General features: G+C 46.1%; 1 long non-coding RNA gene across 4 annotated transcripts in view; it reads left to right on the forward strand.

Annotated features, from left to right (window-relative positions):
• Window positions 1–16,423, forward strand: part of LOC123331013 — a 28,954-nt gene that overhangs the window by 398 nt on the left and 12,133 nt on the right. For 2 of the 4 annotated variants that reach the window (XR_006547398.2, XR_006547396.2), the window contains exons 2-3: window positions 550–654; window positions 3,697–5,319. This is a non-coding gene — a long non-coding RNA (uncharacterized LOC123331013). Of the gene's footprint in view, window positions 1–549; window positions 655–3,696; window positions 5,320–5,973; window positions 6,203–8,174; window positions 8,328–16,423 lie in introns of those variants that run through there. The other 2 variants (XR_006547399.2, XR_006547397.2) reach the window with 2 other exon arrangements.

The following is a 16,423-nucleotide window of genomic DNA, read 5'->3' on the forward strand; positions in this document are numbered from 1 at the left end:
AGAAAATGTCATCCATCATCACCCCACTGAGATACTCAGGATTGACATTACTTCCACTTTCCCACACACTTAAATACTGCTAAATTGTTTTCACTTAAGAAGTAGTACATTTCTCTGAAAACAAACTGTCGTTGGGAATTTCCTGGCGGTCTAGTGGTTAAGACTCTGCTTCCACAGCATGGGGGGCACAGGCTTGATTCCTGGCTGGGAAACTTAAGACTGGCATGCCATGTGACAGGGACAAAAATAATTTAATTTTCAAAAGATATATGTGCTTAGTTGCTCAATTGTGTCCAACACTTCGAGGTCCCATAAGCTGTTCCACCCAGGCTCCTCTGTCCATAGGATTCTCCGGGCAAGAATTCTGGAGTGGTTTGCCATTCCCTACTCCAGGAGAATCTTCCCCACCCAGGGATCCAACCCACATCTCTTGAGTCTCATGCCTAATCCCCAGCACCTGTGAATGTGAATATATTTGGAAATGGGTCAACTGTAATAAAATTAAGATGAGGTCATTAGGGTGGGCTCTAATCTGACTGCTGTCTTTAGAAGAGAGGAAGACACAGGGAAGAATGCCCTGTGACCACAAAGGCGGAGATTGGAACGCTGTATCTACAAGCTGAGAAACACAAGTGTTGCCAGCAACACCACAAGGTAAGAGAGGGATGGAACAGCTTGTACTCTGGAGGCGTGAGCCTTGCTAACACCTGGATTTTAGACTTCTAGTCTCCAGAACCGGAGAAGGCAATGGCAACCCACTCCAGTACTCTTGCCTGGAAAATCCCATGGACAGAGGAGCCTGGTAGGCTGCAGTCCATGGGGTTGCTAAGAGTCAGGCACGACTAAGCGACTTCATTTTCACTTTTCACTTTCATGCATTGGAGAAGGAAATGGCAACCCACTCCAGTATTCTTGCCTGAAGAATCCCAGGGACAGAGGAGCCTAGTGGTCTGCCATCTATGGGGTCGCACAGAGTCGGACACGACTGAAGCGACTTAGTAGCAGCAGTCTCCAGAACTGTGAGAGAATATGGTTCGGTTGTGTTAAGCCACCTGGTTTGTGCCAGTTCGTTGTGGCAGACCTAGGGAGCTCAAATAGCTGAGAAAACCCAAGCCTGTGTATTACCAGCTTCCCTAGTCCACCACCTTCTCCCACCTGCAAGGCTGCTGTCCCCTGTAAGATGGGGAGCCCTCCCGCTGATGCAGCTGGACCTGTGGGTTACATAACTCCTATTGTTAAGTCAGTCACCACAAATCAGGGACCCCATTGATTCAGTCAGCACCCTTATATCACTTGACTCCCATATACTGATATTAAACCAGCCCCCTAAATCCATCACTCTCCCCTTCATGGAAGCATAATAAAGGAAAGAAAAAAAGTGTCCAAAAGTAGTCAGTGCATCATCAAGGCTTCCTTTTTAGTATTCCTATAGAACAGCATTTTAATAGATTACAAATTTATTGAAGATGTACCTACATGATAACAGTCTTGTTTTAAAGGGGGATATTAATTTTTGGTGTCTTGGGGCTTCCTCGGTGGTCCAGTGGTTAAGACTCCACACTTTGAATGCACCAATTTGGTGGCCATGGGTTTGATCCCTAAATGGCAACCCACTCCAGTATTCTTGCCTGGAAAATCCCATGGATGGAGGAGCCTGGTAGGCTATAGTCCATGGGGTTGCAAAGAGTCAGACATGGCTGAGCGACTTTACTTTCTTCTTTCTTTCTTGGGAAACACACACACACACACACACACACACACACAATCGTTTTCAAGATGCATCAATAGTAATTGTTTTATGTTATTGACATAGAGCTTATATATTACCTTTTAGAATGCCATGACACTTTAAAAAGTTTTAGATCTCTATGAAGATACATTTAAAAAAATATATATATATATACACACACACATGTTAGTTTTCAAACCCATCTGAAGTATAATTTGACTGAAGCAAAAAATAGTACGTCAAAGAATCAGTAAAAGCAAACTAACTTGCTCCAAACCTTCTGATGCCAGTGGCTTTCCAGCTCACTGTGAGGTCATGTCCCATTAATCTCCATCATATCTCTGCCTTCAGCTTCTGCTCCTCTCCTTCCTCACTCACTGGCCTCCTTATGTACCCAAGTGATAACTGGAGTATTCCAGATTTAGAATATTTGCATTTCTTCTCTCTGGGTTACTTTCCCCTGACATCCACATGGCTTGCTGGATAACCATCTTATTTATTCAAATGTCACTTGCTCAGGGCCTTTATGGTTTCCTCTATGTTTGAAAATACAGGGAGTTCCCTAGTGGTCCAGTGGTTAGGACTTGGTGCTTTCACTGTTGGGACCCAGCCTTGATCCCTGGTCAGGGAATTAGGTCTTCCCTTCCCTCGTTTAGTTTTTCTTCTCGCCATTATCACTTGCTAAATACACATTTTATTTTAACTTTGCTTGTTATCTGTTCTCTTGTTTTCTTTTCCCCACTAGAATGTAAGGATATGTGCTGCAAAAATTTATGATTTTTTTTTTTTTTTTTTGCTGTGGTTTCCCTGGAGCCTAGATCTGTATCAGTCATATAGTAGGTACACAGTAATATTTGTTGAATGAATGAATGAACAGCTATAAAACAGATACAAAGAGACAATGCACAGGGTTTTGATGCTGTACTGTGTGTGGTGAGATTGTTGGAACTAGAGTTTAGGGCTAAGAAGAAACCAGGACCTAAATATTCATCAATAGTAAAAAATTGGTTAGTGTTTTTAAAGTTATTGACAGAGACCATAATAGTAACTATTTTTTCCTCTTGCTTAATGTTTGCCTTTCTTAACATTATGTTGTGTGTATTAAAAAGGGGGTTATGATACTTTAAAGGAGGGTCAGGTTTAGAATGCGCTTCCATCATGAGTTCAAGAAAGAAAGGTCTGGAACACTGCTGTAGGACAAGACTCAAGGATTTGTTTTTAGAAAGAGAGAGAAAGGAAGGGAGGAAGGCAGGCAGGCAGGAAGTGATAGGGACAGAGTCAGGGACGAGGTCATTGTTTTGTCATCGTTCGTGCACGTGCTCAGTCGCATCCGACACCTTGCGACCCCAAGGACTGTAACCCGCCAGGCTTCTCTGTCCGTGGAGTTTCCCAGGCAAGAATACCGGAGTGGGTTGCCTTTTCCTTCTCCAGGAGATGTTCCCGACCCAGGATCGAACACATGTATCTTACATCTCCTGCATTGGCAGGCGAGTTCTTTACCACTAGCGCCACTTGGGAAGTCCAGGTAATTATTAATAAATAGTTGATTCCACTAGGGGATTCTAGTAAAGAAAAAAGTATGGGAGACCCCTGTAAGTTACTGATCGCTGAAGAAAGCAGGCTCGTTCAGCAACAAAACTCTGCACCATCAGCGTGAGACATGCCCGAAAACAATCAGACAGTTGTGGCATGAGACCCACATCCTGCCCCGTGAGCTCTGTAAAGTAATGATTCCTCTGCGCATACTAAAAACAAAAATATAAGGGAAAGGTGATACACTAAAACCTGAGACGATTTACCCTTTCGATCATGTGCTGCTGCCTTTTCACTCATTTCCTTTGCGCGGTGACAGTCCTGGCTTGACATGTAGGGACAAGGAAACTCCTCCTCTCACCCGCCTGTCTGTAAGCCTCACAAGCGTCCTATTGTACTAAATCACTTCTTATCTGTTGCTTTGCCTCTTGCAGACATGGATTTGATTCCTGGTCCGGGGAGATCCCACATGCCACGCAGCAGCTAAGCCTGTGTGACATAGTTATTAAGCCTGTGCCCTAGAGCCTCGGAGCCGCAACTGAAGCCCAAGCCCCAGAGCCCATGCTCCACAAGAGAGACCACTGCGACGAGAAGCCCGAGCACCGCCTAGAGAGTAGCCCCTGCCTGCCGCAGTTAGGGAAAAGGCCGAGCAGCAACAGAGACCCAGCACAGCCAAAAATAAATAAGTAACAGTATTTAAAAAACAAACAAACAGAAAGCCAGGAGTCCGAGCAGATGGCAGACAAGGGTTGTAGAGAAGCATCTTACTGGGGTCTGCATTTGTTTATTTTTTTATTTATTATAGAACAAAGAAAAAGCGGGCTGAGGAGCCGAAGTAAGAGGACCAGTGAAAGTGGTTGCAGAGATGCCATGGTTTAGGCCTGACACCAGGAGGGAGTGTGTTCATTTCTTCTTGCTGTCAGCCATTCCCAGGTGAACTGAATAAAGGTATTGTAGTTTAATCTTCAGGCACATTGGGGGAAGGGTTCCCAGAGAGGAGCCGTTGCATATAGTTTAAGCTATAGGCAACATCCCTTTAATGATTAACTTGTCGCAAAAGCAATAGAGAACAAAGGCTAACGTAAAAGAAACAGACCTATTACGGAGGCAGATTTATGGATTACCTAATCTAGCCTAATTCATTTCATGAACTTTTCCTTAGGTAAAGGTTATTCTGCTGGCCTGGATGTAAATAACCATCAGTTTGTCTTCAGAATCATGTCTGAATTACCACAATATATTGAGGCTTTTCTTGCTGTGTCAGAGGAGCTAACGAAAGGCAGTTCTGATCAGACCAAAGATAAAACTGGTAAAATCACTATCATATGAAAAATGCGGGGGCACCATAACTGAACTTGGTTTCATGGATTTAAGAACAGCGAGCTGCAGGGTATTCTGATAGAGAGGCGTGTTGTAAGAGATGAAGGGAAATTCTGGCTCTGAGGAAGGAAGGGCCCTGTCCAGAGTCTGTCAGGATAGACTCAGCAGAGCTTGAACCAAAGTGATTGTAAGAGGGTCCTAGATCTGGTGTTTTTATGCTATTTATTTTTATTACTTCATGCTTCTATTCAGCTACTGTTTTTGAAGCCCTACTATGAGCCAGCCGTTCTAAGCGCTGTGCATATATCGCATTAAAAACAATCCTTGCTTTCTTCCCTTCTAAGGAGGGGAGACTGATATTAAGAAATAATTTACACGTGCAGAGCTGGGCTGATAGATTGAGAGCAGCTGTGGTGGAGGTGGGACTCAACGAAGGGTTGGTTCCGGAGCTCAGATCTGCAGGGGAAGGAGGGGCAAGGAGACCGGAGGAAAGAAGGCTCTAGACTCAAGAAAGAGCCAGTGTGAGTCTCCAAGGAGGGGCCACCTGATCTGCTTGAGGAACGCTGGGAGGTCAGTGTGGTCAGAGCCCAAGAAGCAACGGGGAGATTAGCAGGGCAGCGAGGAGGAGCCCAGACTTAGAGGGACTTCGGCTGCTTGAATTGTGGACAAGACCTGGTGCCACGTGAAGACCTTGAAGGGTGTATCTGAGAAGGCCCAGCCCGGCTCCTGTGTTCATGGTAGGCATCAGGGTATGAGGGTGGAAAGAGGGGGCTTGTTTGAGGTTCCTGTGGGGAGCAGGCAAGGGAGGCCGGGGGATTTGACCAGAGCATCCGTGAAGGGTCACGTGAGGGGTACTCAGAGTTACTGACTGGATGTTTGCTGAGTTGGAGGAAAGGGAAGAGTTAAAGGCGTTTCCATAGCTTTTGTCTTGAGAACTAGAGGAATGAAGCTGGCATTTCCTGAAATGTGTGTTGTGCTTAGTACATCAGTCACGGCTGACTCTTTCTGACCCCTTGGCCTGTAGCCCTCCGGGCTCCTCTGTCCATGGGATTTTCCAGGCAAGAGTACTGCAGTGGGTTGCCATCTCCTTCCAGGGGATCTTCCCGACCCAGGGATCGACCCTGCGTCTCCTGCATTGGCAGGCGGGATCTTTATTGCTGTACCACCTGGGAAGCCTTCCTGAAATAGGAAGACCCCATGAAAGGCAAGTTCAAGTCATCTCTTTTAATATAGAGCTCTGTGTGTGTGTGTGTCTTCCCTTTGTAATTTATTGCTTACCTGTTGAAACACTAGATTGTATGATGTATATGGTTTTCCACAATGTGGATTTTGCTGATTATTTCCCTGTGGTGCCGTTTAACATGTTCCCCTTTCCTCTGTTTTCTAGAAGTTGCCAGGTGGGGACTGTACGCTTGATGAAGTTCATGTCTGGTTTGTGTCCGTTTCACCGTAGTGCTGTGTGCGGCCCTCCGCTCTCAGGCTTCTCAGTTTCACGTGTGGCTGTGTTAGCAGCCGTGGATGTCCTCCCTGCTGTGTTCAGTCACTAGTCGTGTCCGACTCTTCACGACCCCGTGGACTGTAGCCCTCGGTCTGTGGCATTCTCCAGGCAAGGATACTGGAGTGAGTTGCCATTTCCTTCTCCAGGATAATCCTCCTTATATCGTACTAACTTGCTACAAGTTATGAAATGATAACACTCTAATTTATCATTTAGCCTTCACTGATGAGCTGCAATATTTCCATAAAGGGAGTAGTTAACTATATTACAGTTCAACTAGGTAATATGACTAAATGCTGGATGTGTTTTAACCCTCTTTTTCTGATAGTCAAAATAATGTGTTAGTTACCTAGCATCTTCCAAAATTAAACATTTTTTTTTCTTCCAATGAACTTATAGAATTAAATATCCTTGATGTATTTTAATCCACTGCAGGAAATTCTGGTCGATGTTAATGAAAATCATCCTTCTTTGGCCCTGGGGTTTTGAATGACCCTCTGTCTCCAGTAGTTTTTTTGTTTCTGTTATGACAATATGTTCCAGGCTCCTCTTACCCAGTTGCAGTCCTGGAATCAGTCATTTCTCCTGGAGCCTAGTTTTCTCTTAATGGAAAATTGTATTGAGTGATGACAGTCTGGTGCCAGAGTTTGATCCTTGTTTGGGGACTTTTTCGTGGACAGAGCTAGGACATGTATCTGCACTTTTTAAAAGATAACCTCATTAAGTTATCTTAGTGACATACTGACGCTTCTGATTCAAATGCAGAACTACATAGGATTTTTTTTTTTTGGCTGGGTCATGGCTTGTTCGTTCCCTGACCAGGGATCAAACCTGTGCCCCCCACAGTGGATGTGATCTCAGGTGGCCTCGGCCTGCAACAGCTTGGAGTGGGGCTTGAGTTCCTAGCCAGAGATTGAAAGCGCCAGATCCTAGCCACTAGACCAGTGGTCAGTGACGAAGGACCTGGCCCTTCAGCTTTGCAGAAAAGGATTCCTACAAAGACAGAAAGTGGTGACGCAAGTAATGTATTAAGAGGGAAAAAGTACAATTCGTGTGGATAGGCACACGAGCTGACTCGGGGAGTCCCTGGGTCACACTCTGGTGGCAGTTTGAATTACGTTTATGTGGTATTTCTTCTGGGTTTCCTTTGGCCAGTCATTTGATTTGCCTGGTTCACAGTCCATATTTGGTGCATCTCAGGATCCTCCCAGATGTGTGCATGCATCTCTTAGCCAAGATGGCTCTTACCACAAAGGCCTATGGGTAGAACGTCCCTTGACATGACTCCCCTTTTGGCTTCCAAGGAGCCTTTTCTGCACATGTGTGGTCAGGGAGGTCTCCTGACTTCGGGAAAGAGAAATATGTGGTCTGGGCAGGGCCCAGCCTTCTCCCTTAATTGTCCTGCTAGTCTTGTCTTGGAGTTTTCGTCAATAGAGAATAAATTGCTTTACCCTGGGCGGCCCACCTGCCTCCTGCCTCAGAAGTGAAGAGTCTTAACCACTGGACTGCCAGGGATGTCCCTATAGGATTTTACTTTAACCTCATCATCTAATTTTCACACAATGAAACTTTCAGGGTCCACAACACCAAGACAATTACATGTTTGCATCATCCCACGTGTGTGGGGCATTTCACTAACAGAGTATGCAGAGTCTAACGTTACCTGAAAGTTCTAGGTGAAGAGAGCAGTTGTTGACAAGGAGAGGATGCATATTCTGACCCTAGCAAACAGCATGTACAAAGATGCAAAGGCTTGAGAGCACATAGTTCACTTAGGAAGGAGTGAAGGGGTCTGGTGTCAGGAAAGCAGTTGAACACAGTGGGCCTCACCTTCAGTGTTGTGGACATTAGAGCATAATCCAGGTCTTCAGTTTGTTTTTTAATAAAAAATATGACTTTTCTACTTCGTCTATTTAAGGAGAACTTTGGTGTGAGAGAAAGGTAGGGGTTACTCTAAGGAGTACTGTCCTTAGCTCTGTTCTATATCAGTTCAGGGAAAACATCAGTGAAAATGTGGCTCCCTTATTTTCTGCCATTTGAAGATGGATTTGCATACTAACCACCCATCCTTGTGGCCTATTTATCTCCCCACAGAGAACAAAGTATGGACCATAGTGTCTCACGATTTCCAGATTCAGATGATGGTGGTGGGTGCCAACCCAGAAAAATACTCAGCTCATTTCTAGCACTTCCAAGTGAGCAGTATGCTGCCTGTTTGCAAGATGGCCAGGCCGCTGAGCATCCCAGGTAGGCTGAGAACCAAGTGTTACCTTTATTGTGTCAGTTGGTGGTTGGAATGAGCCAAACAGTCCAGTTCAGGTTAGTTCAGTTGCTCAGTCACGTCCGACTCTTTGCGACCCTATGGACTGCAGCACGCCAGGCTTCCCTGTCCATTACTAACTCCCGGAGCTTACTCAAACTCATGTCTATCCAGTCAGTGATGCCATCAGCCATCTCATCCTCTGTCGTCCCCTTCTCCTGCCCCCAATCCCTCCCAGCATCAGAGTCTTTTCTAATGAGTCAACTCTTTGCGTGACGTGGCCAAAGTATTGGAGTTTCAGCTTCAACATCAGTCCTTCCAATGAACACCCAGGGCTGATCTCCTTCAGAAAGGACTGGTTGGATCTCCTTGCAGTCCAAGGGACTCTCAAGAGTCTTCTCCAACACCACAGTTCAAAAGCATCAATTCTTCTGCACTCAGCTTTCTTTATGGTCCAACTCTCACATCATACATGACCACTGGAAAAACCATAGCCTTGACTAGATGGACCTTTGTTGACAAAGTAATGTCTCTGCTTTTCAATATGCTATCTAGGTTAGTCATAGCTTTCCTTCCAAGGAGTACGCGTCTTTTAATTTCATGGCTGCAGTCACCATCTGCAGTGATTTTGGAGCCCCACAAAATAGCGTCAGCCACTGTTTCCACTGTTTCCCCATCTATTTGCCATGAAGTGATGGGACCGGGTGCCATGATCTTTCACTCTCCTCTTTCACTTTCATCAAGAGGCTCTTTAGTTCCTCTTCACTTTCTGCCGTAAAGGTGGTGTCATCTGTATATCTGAGGTTACTGATACTTCTCCCGGCAATCTTGATTCCAGCTTGTGCTTCATCCAGCCTGGTGTTCACATGATGTGCTCTGCATATGAGTTAAATAAGCAGGGTGACAATGTACAGCATGGTGCTTAGGGGTCTTTAAAGTCACCGACCCCTGCATCGTGTGCCTGTTTTAGGCGTGGGCTGGGCTTGGGGAGGAGGGGCCCCAGAGGCGCTGTGAGAGACGGTCAGGTGGTCCCTGTCCCGAGGATGTGGGGCTAAGGTGGACACCAGGTGCCCTGGGAGCCAGAGGAGGGGCCCTTAGCTGTGTCTGGCTACAGTAAGGTAAGGAGTGATGCCCAATTGGTGCTTTCAAGAGGGGTGAGAATGGGTTAACTGAGGAAACAGGGAGTCTGGATCCCAGGCCGGGTCCTGACAGGTGGCCGAAGCGGGTGGGGCTATCCGGCCACTAGACGCCTGCCTCCAGGGTCCCCGGGCCGGGAGAGTGTCACCTCTGAGCGGAGCCTCCATCAGAGACACGGGGCGTGGGCACTCAGCCTTGTAGGCTGATGTGTGTTGTACTAAGAGTGCAGACAGGGGTCAGTTCAGAGAAGAAAATTCACCTGTAGGCCAGCCCCCCGTGTTCAACTTTATTTCCTTCTTGTTCACTTGACCACGTGGACGTAGTCTTTCCCTGCTGTTGTGATCCCGAGGGACTCGGGTTGTCCACTCTGCCCCTGACTGCGTGGACTTTGAGTCCTTCCCTGGGATGCGGTCTTTCTGTGTCTGAGAATTTTCCCACAGGCAGTCCCATAAGCGAGGTGACGGGTCTGGAGGAGGTCGGGGCTCTGCAGAGCGGGTTAGGAGGGAGCCCCGACCTGGAGGTGTCCTTCCGCAGTTACTGCTTCACTGGCAGCTACCGGGTCGTCGAGCCCCTGCTGGAGCTCTCTCCCAACATGTCCGTGGGCTTCACGGCTGTCCTGACCTGCTCCTCTGTCCAGGAGAGCTGGCAGGCTGTGAGAGAGATCCCGCTGGAGAGGATCGTCATAGAAAGCAACGCCCCCCATTTCCTGCCATGATAGGTAGGGCCATCTTCAGGCTGAGCTGAGGCTCTGAGGGGAGAGGGTGGGAGGCGGGCGGTCACCACGCGGGGCCGGCAGGACCCGGGCCACAGTACCTTTCCAGGTGCCCCGCCCCCACACCTTGGATGTGTAGACGCCGCCTCTGTGTTGCTTTTCAGAATCAGAGTCTGGGGGACCGAGAAACTGAAGCATAGCTACTCTGTTCCAGGCGGTGCAGAGCCCCACCCTATAGAGGGTCGTCCAGGGAAGCGTGGGACCTGCTCACTGGTGCTCCCATGACTGGACTCTCTGCACCTGCAGACAGGGGCGTCTGCACAGTGTCAGAGAGGCCCTGCTGGGGGAGGGCCGGGGAGGGGTCGGACATGATTGTCATGCCCGGAAGGTGGAGCCATGTCCTGAAGGCTTGGTGTCTTCCAGGTTCCCAGGAGCGTCTGCCAGTGCGCCCACCCCGGCCTAGCCTTGGCCACAGTTCGAGAGAGCGTCAGGGTCAAGGTCCTGTCGCTCAGCTACACCCTGGCCTCCCTCCGCGAGAACGCCTGCCGCCTCTACAGCCTCTAAGCCCAGACGTGCCCTCAGGAGTCTCGCAGAAAAGGTGACGAAGGTCACACTGCTAGGTTTTAAAATCCAAGACAGAGTGGCTGGGGCTCGACGTTTGAGATGGAGAGCGTGTAAACGGGGTGAGCCGCAAGCCCGGGGTGTCTTGAGTGACCTCGAGGCTGACCCTTGTCCCCGTCTCTTCCCTGACCGGCGGCCTGACGAGAGGAAGGCCGTGTGAGCTCGGCTTGCGTGTCCCCCTCAAGGGTGTGTGAGAGCCCCCCGGACGGGGTGCTTCCTGAGACCTCGGTGGGCGCTCCCCTTCAGGCTGGTGGGGGTGGGGGTGGGCGAGGGGTAAGTGCGGGGCTCCAGGGCTCCGGAAGAAGAGGGGAGGATGTGAGGATGTGGCGAGCTCGCCCGCCAGCGGTGTCTCTGCAGCTGGTGGCGTGAGTGGTCTGTGGATAAAGTCACAGCCCTTCTCAGCTAAGCGCGTGGGGGCGCGTAGCGGGGTTCCTGGTTTCTCCACTCTAAACACACCTCTCCAGTGGAACTCTCCTCCGGGGAACGTTTGTCAGAGACCACTCAGGCGGCAAAGGAGCCCCTCATTTCCCTGGATGACCCTTCAGTCCGATCCTCAGTGTTTCCATGTCAGCTCCCAGTCAGCACTGGCAGAAGGACCTCAGCCACTGGCCTCACTGGTGCCACTGCCATCGATTCAGTGGGGCCAACGGGCGCTCATCGTCCAGGGCGCATCCTGGCCGAGGGAGCTCCCGACAGATTGGGGGACCCGAGGAAAGCCTGCTTGAGCAAGAGGACCTCAGGGAAGGTGCTCCCGCTCACAGATCCCCCAGGACTGCAGCCTACCCGGGAAAACCAACCGGGCCTGCGTGCCAGGATGAAGAGTGCGGCTCCAGTGGAGGTCTCTGCGCCCCTGCAGGCTTCCCGCAGAGGAAAGCTCACGAGACCACACACATGTGTCTCCAGGTTTAGGCTCCTCGTTCCTGTTACACAGTGCACATGACCTGTTGGTGTGAAAGCTGGTTGGCATTGGTTCTGATCTAGTTTTTGTGTGGCTGATTGGATTGTTTTTGCTGTGCTGCCGGGATGCCTCTGTGTCTCTGCCCCCTTGCCCCCTTTGACCACCACTTTCTGAAGATAAAGTGATGGACCTCCCATGGCCTCCACGTTTGTGTATCTTTCCGAGTGTTACCAGTCGTTTAGTCATTGGCTAGCTCAAGAATCCAAAGGTCTGGAGGCATCCTTGAATATGTATGTGCCTTAGCACAGGAAACAAGCATTCCTGGTCCCTTCTTCAAAGTTCTGCCGCTGGACTTACCTAGTGGTCCAGTGGCTAAGACTCCATGTTCCTGTTGCAGGAGGCCCGGGTTCGATCCTTGGTCGGGGATCTAAGGTCCCACATGCTGCAGAGCAACTAAGCCCGTGTGCCACAACTCCTGAGCCTGTGTGCTGGAACTACTGAAGCCCGCATGCTTTGGAGCGTGCCCGCCACGACTGAGGAGAGTCTGCAGTGCAGCGAAAGATCCTGCTTGATGTGATGAAGATACCATGCGTTGCAGCAAGACCCAGAGCAGCCAAATAAATAAATTTTGTTTTAAAAAGAAACTTCTGCTGCCTTTGAGCATTAACTCTCAATTTACTGCCTGGGAACACCCAGATATACTTGTGCTTCTTGGCCGTGAAAAATAGATACTTTCTTTGTTCCAGAACGGTGCAATAGGAGGAAAAAAAATTGAGTGCCCAAGGGTGTCATCAATGACTCAGTTGTTCTGTGGGCTTTGGACTGTGAGCTCTGATGCTTCTGGGCAAACTGACTGCAAGCCATGAAACAGAATTTCCTCCCATCTGCCAGTGCTGCCCTAGGGTATCCTTGGACACAAGTGCTCAAGCCAGAAGTGAACGCGCCAGAGGGAGGCTCTGTTCCAGGAACAGTGAACACATTTGAAATCTGTGGCGGCCTCCTCTAGGACGCACAGTCATTGGTTTCTGTATTTCCAGGACGTTCTTCACTCAGTCGCAGCCAGACACACGGCAGCTGCATCCACCTCACGAAGCAACAGCCTCTTCGTCTTGGGAAATCTGCTCTTGGCCTTTCTGAGGTTTCACATCCTTCTCTCTGTGTTAAGTTTGGGACCAACAGTAATCACGCTCTACTGCAAGCTCTTAGTAATGCAAGCATTTTGGTCTTTGTTTTGTTTTCAGTTAATTTATTTTTTTATTGACAGATAATTGCTTTACAGAATTTTGTTGTTTTGTGTCAAACCTCAACATGAATCAGCCATAAGTATACATATATCCCTTCCCTTTTGAACCTCCCATCTCCCTCCCCATCCCACCCCTCTAGGTTGATAAAGAGCTCCTGTTTGAGTTTCTGGAGCCATACAGCAAATTCCCGTTGGCAATCTATTTCACATATGGTGATGTAAGTTTCCATGTTACTCTCTCCATGCATCTCACCTTCTCCTCCCCTCTCCCCATGCCCATAAGTCTATTCTCTATGTCTGTTTCTCCATTGCTGCCCTGCAAATAAATTCTTCAGTACCATTTTTCTAGATTTTGAATATAGGCATTAGAATACAATATTTATCTTTTTCTTTCTGATTTACTTCACTCTGTATAATAGGTTCTAGGTTCATCCACCTCATTAGAATGTGTTCCCTTTTATGGTTGAGTAATATTGTATTTGTGTATATGTATCACAACTAATATATCCATTCATTTGTCGGTGGACATCTAGGTTGCTTCCATGTTCTAGCTGTTGTAAATAGTCCTGCAGTGAGCAGTGGGATACACGTGTCTTTTTCAGTTTTGGTGTCCTCAGGGTATATGCCTAGGAGTGGGATCGCTGGGTCATATGGTGGTTTTATTCCTAGTTTTTTAAGGAATATCTATACCGTCTTCCATAGTGGCTGTATCAATTTACATTCCCACCAACAGTGCAAGAGGGTTCCCTTTTCTCCACACCCTCTCCAGCATTTGTTTGTAGACTTCTTGATGATGGCCATTTGGACCGGTGTGAGGTGATATCTCATTGCAGTTTTGATTTGCGTTTCTCATAATGAGCAATGTTGAGCATCTTTTCATGTGTTTGTTAGCCATCTGTGTGTCTTCTTTGGAGAAATGTCTGTTTAGGTCTTTTCCCCACTTTTTGATTGGGTTGTTTGTTTTTCTGGTATTGAGTTGTATGAGCTGCTTGTGTATTTCAGAAAGTAATCCTTTGTCAGTTGTTTCATTTGCTATTATTTTCTCCAGACAACATTCTGAGGGTTGTCTTTTCAGCTTGCTTAGTGTTTCCTTTGCTGAGCAAAAGCTTTTAAGTTTAGTCAGGTCCCACTTGATTACTTTTGTTTTTATTTCCATTTCTCTAGGACGATCTTGCTTTGATTTATGTCATCGAGTGTTCTGCCTATGTTTTTCTCTAAGAGTTTTATAGTTTCTGGTCTTACATTTAGGTGTTTAGTCCATTTTGAGTTTATCTTTGTGTATGGCATTAGGAAGTGTCCAGATTTCATTCATTTACATGTAGCTGTCCAGTTTTCCCAGCACCATTTATTGAAGAGGCTGTCTTTGCCCCATTGTATATTCTTGCCTCCTTTGTCAAAAATAAGATACCCATAGGTGCATGGGTTTATTTCTGGGGTTTCTGTCTTGTTCCATTGGTCTATATTTCTGTTTTTGTGCCAGTACCATACTGTCTTGATGACTGTAGCTTTGTAGTATAATCTGAAGTCAGGAAGGTTGATTCCTCCAGCTCCATTCTTCTTTCTCAAGACTGCTTTGGCTATTCGGGGTCTTCTGTGTTTCCATATGAGTTGTGAAATTTTCTGTTCTAATTCTGTGAAAAATGCCTTTGGTAATTTGATAGGGATCGCATTGGCTCTGTAGATTGCATTTGGTAGTATAGTCATTTTCACAATATTGATTCTTCCTGCCCAGGAACATGGAATGTCTCTCCATCTGTTTATGTCATCTTTGATTTCTTTCATTAGTGTTTTATAATTTTCTGTGTACAGTTCTTTCATCTCCTTATGTAAGTTTATTCCTAGATATTTAATTCTTTTTTTGTTGCGATGGTGAATGGGATTGACTCCTTAATTTCTCTTTCTGATTTTTCATTGTTAGTATATAGAAATGCAAGTGATTTCTGTGTATTGATTTTGTATCCTGCAACTTTGCTAAATTCACTGATTAGCTCTAGTGATTTTCTGATACTATCTTTAGGGTTTTCTATGTACAGTTTCATGTCATCTGCAAACAGTGAGAGCTTTACTTCTTTTCTGCTCTGGATTCCTTTTATTTCTTTTTCTTCTCTGATTGCTGTAGCTAGGACTTCCAGAACTTATGTTGAATAATAGTGGTGAAAGTGGACGCCCTTGTCTTGTTCCTGATCTTAGGGAGAATGCTTTCAGTTTTTCACTGTTGAGAATAATGTTTGCTGTAGGCTTATCATATATGGCCTTTACTATGTTGAGGTAGGTTCCTTCTATGCCCATTTTTTGAAGACTTTTAATCATAAATGGGTGCTGAATTTTGTCAAAGACTTTTTCTACATCTATGGAGATTATCATATGGTTTTTATGTTTCAATTTGTTAATATGGTTTATCACATTGATTGATTTGTGTATATTGAAGAATCCTTGCTTCCCTGGAATAAACCCAACTTGATCATGGTGTATGAGCTTTTTTGTGTGTTGCTGAATCCTGTTTGCTAAAATTTTGTTGACGATTTTTGCATCTATGTTCATCAGTGATATTGGCTTGTAGTTTTCTTTTTGTGTGTTGTCTTTGTCTGGTTTTGGTATCAGGATGATGGTGGCCTCACAGAATAAGCTTGGAAGTGTTCCTTCCTCTGCAGTTTTTTGAAAGAGTTTTAGAAGGATAGTCATTAGTTCATCTCTAAATGTTTGATAGAATTCTCCTGTGAAGCCATCTGGTCCTGCGCTTTTGCTTTTTGGGAGATTTTTGATCATAGCTTCAATTTCAGTGCTTGTAATTGGGTTGTTCATAATTTCTGTTTCTCCTTGGTTCAGTCTTGGAAGATTGAACTTTTTAAAGAACCTGTTCATTTCCTCCAGGTTATCCATTTTATTGCCATATAGTTGTTCATAATAGTCTCTTATAATCCTTTGTATTTCTGCACTGTCTGTCGTAACCTCTCCTTTTTCCTTTCTAATTTTGCTGATTTGATTCTTCTCTCTTTTTTTTTGTGTGATGAGTCTGGCTAAAGGTTTGTCAATTTTGTTTATCTCCTCAAAGAACCAGCTTTTAGTTTTATTAATCTTTATCATTGTTTCTTTCATTTCTTTTTCAATTATTTCTGCTCTGAACTTTATGATTTCTTTCCTTTTACCAATTTTGGGGTTCTTTTTGTTATTCTTTTTCCAGTTGTTTTAGGTGTAAAGTTAGGTTGTCTGCTCGATGTTTTTCTTGTTTCTTGAGGTAGGATTGTATTGCTATAAACTTCCCTCTTTTTTGCTGCATTTCATAGGTTTTGAGTTGTTGTGTTTTCATTGTCATTTGTTTCTAGAAATTTTTTTATTTCCCTTTTGATTTCTTCAGTAACCTGTTGGTTATTTAGAAATGTGTTGTTTAATCTCCATGTGTTTGTGTTTTTTTGCAGTTTTTTTCTTGTAATTGATATCTAGTCTCATAGCATTGTGGTCAGAGAAGATGCTT

The sequence above is a fragment of the Bubalus bubalis genome, chromosome 21, assembly GCF_019923935.1.
Source record: "Bubalus bubalis isolate 160015118507 breed Murrah chromosome 21, NDDB_SH_1, whole genome shotgun sequence".
In the NCBI taxonomy this organism is placed as follows: domain Eukaryota; kingdom Metazoa; phylum Chordata; class Mammalia; order Artiodactyla; family Bovidae; genus Bubalus; species Bubalus bubalis.